This window comes from Rhinichthys klamathensis, unplaced genomic scaffold (assembly GCF_029890125.1).
Source record: "Rhinichthys klamathensis goyatoka isolate OS25496 unplaced genomic scaffold, OSU_Roscu_1.1 h1tg000073l_1, whole genome shotgun sequence".
Taxonomy (NCBI): Eukaryota; Metazoa; Chordata; class Actinopteri; order Cypriniformes; family Leuciscidae; genus Rhinichthys; species Rhinichthys klamathensis.
In genome coordinates, this window is record NW_026606616.1 from 625,416 (window position 1) to 630,349 (window position 4,934).

The window sequence follows — 4,934 nt, forward strand, 5'->3', positions numbered from 1 at the left end:
CGAACATCACTCGTTCGAATCAGCTATCGCGTCTGTTTTAAGCGATTTGAACATTTCCTTTTTGTTAAAAACCGAGCAAAGAACAACACTCGCCGCTCTGCATACGTCATCTCCTTCATCGCTCTGATTGGGTTTAGGTCTATCCGCGACGTCCGTTGGTGACGCCCCTCTGGAAATGATTTGTCTATGACGCTTTGCCAGACCATAACTCAGTTACAACTGAGAATGGTCTGGTTTTAACCAGGCTACATTCACATGGATCCGCAAAAACGATTAAAACGCTGTGTTCTGCTGCCAGACCATTAGATGATGATGAAACACTATAGATTGAACACGCGATAGATACACATGTGCATGACGTCATCGTTTTCAGAGATTCGCGTTTTTGTTGTTTACACAGAGACTGTTTTCAAAAACTTTGTGTTTTCAGGCACCCCAAACAGGGTTTGGCCAAAACGCATAAAAAGTTTTACGTTTTTACCTGAAAACGGTGTCGTGTAAACAGCCTCTCAAACTGTGACACACTAGTACACCTTTGTGAGCTTGAGAGGAACTGACTTCATACATCCACTAAAAATGATCTTGAGACCAGTTATTTAAAAGTCATTGCAGAACTTGGATAGAAAAGTGAAGTTAGTTCTGAGAAAATGTCTGGCATCATTTCTTGCTACTTGGTTTGATATTTTGTAACTAATTCCTTGAACTTACCAATTAATGTTTTGTTTTTCGGCAACCTTGACAATTAAAATAAAACTTTGTTATTTAAGTGAATAAGCAGAATAACCAGACAGTGTAAAGTACTTAGACACAGTCAGTCAACAGTGTAGTGTTTGCCGTCTGTCTGGTCCGACATTGAATTGGTGAAGCTCAGTCATATCAACTAATTCTCATGGCACAGAGAAGACACATATCTCACTGCACCGTTAACACAGAACAAGGCCACTGTCATTCACTGTTATTTTCCCAAAGGGTGAAAAACGTAAAGTCCCATATGTGAGACATGGTCAGGAACTTAAACAAACAAATGGAAGCAGGCGGTGGTGTGTAGATGACAGGCCGTAATCCGCACATCGTGGAAGAGCATTCTTAAAATAGAAAAAATTGAAGTGAAGGCTACTACTGTGGTAACCTGAAATTTCTGGTTAGGGATCGACTTCCTCCCCTCACATCCTTATGTGACTCATTAAGAAAGCTGAGAGAATGACTGATTCGAGATTAGATCTGAAAACAGCAGCACTTACAAGCTTCAGGAGCAAATGTCAGGACAGTGAATAAGAACAATGAAGCTCAGTGCGATAAGATTTACAGATGTTTTTATGAGGCAGTCCTTCTTCGTATATTCCTGTGTTTTTTCTCGCCCCTCTCTTTCTTAAGAAAATCTGTGCTCCGTGTTCAAGCCTCTTTTTTTTTTTTTCCTGGGAGCAGCTCTTTAATCGTTGCCTTGGCTTTGACTTCCTAACGGTTGTAAACAAATGCAATTTTGCATTTCCTGTAGTCTAGACACAACAAAAGAAGCGTTGGCAAGCCGAGTCCCAACACATGCTTTTTGCGCACAGCTAACGGACTCCGACAAAACTTTTGAGGAAGAAAGAATGTGAATGTGAGGTGTTGATATCAGCCACCGTTTTAAAAAACAATATGTGGCTGGTCTTTCCAAAATAAAAGTGGTGCACTTATATAGTCTTTTCAAGGTTTTCTGTTATGCTTTAATTTAAACTTTATAAATGTTTGCCAGAATAAAATTATTTTATAGTTAATGCTTTCATGTTTAATATAAAAATGTACATCTATTAATTTAGCAGATCCTTGATACAAAGCGCCTCACAAATAAGGAACAATAGTGATTTTAATTGTTTCCCGTTAGCTAAAGTGCTTAGAACAAGAAAAAAATGTTCACCCTTTTCTACGCTCGAAAACTAGCTCTTAAGGGAAAATATAACCCTGGGAAAGCTTAGGCTAATATCTGTGCTCACCAGTATTTTTTTGTCTGTGTTCTCCCTGTACAGAAAATCTAAATGGAAAAAAAAAGGAAAAAATTCTCAGGGTTGGAGGACAAAAGCATGCTCCGGCCATACATCTGTGAGTTTTGAAACAAAGCTTTGTTTGTAAGCTTCAGTCACTTGTGCTCATGAAAGCAGACACTTACTTGAAAAACTTTCCCTTTTTTCAGGGAAACACTCTAAACCAACATCCTGGTATAAATTTGCAAAACGCAATACAGGCCGGATTGTGCGCGGGACAGACGCAGGGTGCATACAAATGGCTCCCCCGTCTAAAGTACCCCCTGTTTCGCTTCTGCCTCAGAAGGTAATGTACAATAAATCAACAAAAGAGCATTAATGTCTCCGTTGAGTATAGGAGAGGCTTCTGTTATTGTACCTTTTTTTAAGTATTTAATTGGAAGGGTCCCTTGAAACGTTACACGGCTCCTTCAGATGACTTTTCCCCAAATCTAAGAAAAGATTGATAAGAATTTCTTTCCTCCCTCTTTTAAATCTCTTCAGCTTTTTTTTTCTTCTCTTTCTTACATCCCTCTCTCCCTTTCAGGAGAGCCTGCGTTTTTTACCGAAGGGAGAATAAAGTTTCAAGTGCATGGCATTTGAAGGTAAGCGAGTGAAATCGGAGGCTGGTCGTTGGGGATAAGGCAAGGCTGGGAAAGAGGGAAGTTGGCAGTAGTGCCCAGCCAGACTCGGTGCCTTGAGCTCCCCCCTCCCTGCACCAGGTGTCTGCTACATTTAAATGATACTATTATTCATAGACAAGAGAGCAGGGTATTAAAAGTCCCCCCAAAAAATCATTTGCAATTGAATACAGATATAATCCTGGAAATATAAGTCTCCATTTAGGCCTTGCCATTAAGCTAACAAGGAGCCCTTTGTACAACATGTGTGTATTAATCACGGTCAGGGGAAAGGGGCAGGAAGAGAGAGAGTGGGAGAGAAAATAGAGAGCGAGGGAGGGAAAGAGAGAGAGAGAACACCATTCGTGTGTGTTCACATGCAAATTGAAATGTTGCTCATCAAAAACGAGCTTATCACTTTCCCTCTTGTTCTCGGCAGACTCGGCGGGCCAGCGCGAACCCGAAGTGCTTGAAACGGGGATAAACGGAAAATTTATTTGCATTTGTGAAATTTCAACACACTTGATTTTTTTCAGCTGCGCAATCTGAAGTGCGCGAGTCTATGCGAGATGTAAAGGAAGCACACACTGTGTGCAGATGTCACAACGACACACAGGAATTCACTCAATGAGCTGGGGTTTCTTAAACCTACTGTGTGGGTTTCATTTTCCTTCAGATCACTTTGATTTGTGCACTTTTTCAATGTGGCAAATAGAGATTTTGGAGGGCCCTCAAGGCAGCCCCCAAATGCCCCTTACAAAACTCCTCTCCAGCAATCATTACATCACCATTTCTCTAAGCCGATTTTCACCAAGTCTGGCTGTGTTATTAAAATAGTAATTAATTTTTGTCCAAGGGAACAAAAGCAAGTTTTTGTCCCCCACCAAGTGTCTCTGAAGAGGCCAGGGGTGCCGGTGAGGTTCTTTCTATCTAGTCTACGGTCTATAGAGGTAATCCCCAACAGTCTGGTACAGTAAGAGCGCTTTGATAATGGGATAGAAGCAGACACCCACACCGGATCGATCTGGATCTCAGGATGTGTTTGATAGACTGGTGTCATAAACAAGTGTGGCACAACAATAGCGTCCATGAGCTGAGTTGGGATGTCATTAATTTGCACAATTGATACTTCATAAAACAGAGATACGCACTCTGCTATGCTGATTACAGACTTAACTGTTAACTTTCACCTGTTAACTTTCACTGTTAACTTTCCCATTATGGTACATGGGAAAGTATTGTGGGAACTTAGATCGACAATATGGATACGGCTTAGTATGTTTAATATGACTTTGTGAAACAGCACTGCCGGACGTTTCCATAGCAGATTAAGTGTTCATAGTGAGGAGGTGCGGGGGCTTATGGGTAAAATCACTAGCAAGTGTGGCTTCAAGATCGAATTTTCCTTGGAAACACCAATCATGTTTAAAATCCAAGTTGGAAAGGTTGGGGAGGGGGAATCCCAAAGGAATAAAAGTTGACTTTGAGAGCCTTTGAGTTTCCCGGACAGCCCATCTGCCATAAAACACCATTGTAAAGCTGGACGTGGGTCCCAGAGATTGATGACTTGAAGTCTTTCAAAAAGCTGTTTGTATAAGTGGAGTTATGCTAAAAATGCGGCAGTGATAATATCGCCGCCGTTCATCCGAAACAGAGCATTACTGCAATGATAAACATTGTGTTTGACTTCATGGATTTAGTCAGCTGGTGTGCTTGAAAGACGGAGGGGGGAAAAAGTGGGTGGGAAAACATTTGCCTTTCTCCAAAATTAAGTCGTTATTTCACACAGCCATAAATGCGTGTCCTGAGTTACTCTGGCAGTCCCGGCTTCCCGTCAAATCACAATGGAGATGTCAGGAGATCATCTCTGAACACAAGCATATCCGCCCCTTTCCCACCGCAACACGTCAAAGCATTTACATCTTTCCATATGAACTCTGTTGTGCTGTAGTGATGTCATGAGAATCAATGTTTAGTTCTCGTGAAAACCTCATTAAGAATAATATTGTTACATATATTGCATTCTGCAGGTTTATCTCACCTGTAAAGAAGCAACAGGTCATAAAACATTTTTTTTTTACAGGCTCTCTGCCTTCCCCATGAAAACGACTTTGATTTTTTCCCCCCATGCGTTGTGGACAGCTGGGGCAGGGGGAGATTTTCAGGATCTGTGTGTCCAAGCAATAAGTGTGGGGCCAGTGCAGTAGTCACTGCAGGATTTAAAAAGACTTCCTCATGCAGAAATATTTAATCTCCTTTCAGAAAATAAAAGAGGGAGAGGGGAAAGAAAACCCAACATGAGTTTTTCTGTTCT

General features: G+C 41.3%; 1 long non-coding RNA gene across 1 annotated transcript; it reads left to right on the forward strand.

Moving 5' to 3' along the window:
* The first annotated feature begins 2,013 nt into the window (after nt 1-2,013).
* On the forward strand, nt 2,014-3,470 carry LOC130085106 (uncharacterized). Its single transcript, XR_008807106.1, has 4 exons — nt 2,014-2,079; nt 2,171-2,307; nt 2,548-2,605; nt 3,060-3,470. It is a non-coding gene; the product is annotated as an uncharacterized LOC130085106 (long non-coding RNA).
* The last annotated feature ends 1,464 nt before the right edge of the window (nt 3,471-4,934 follow it).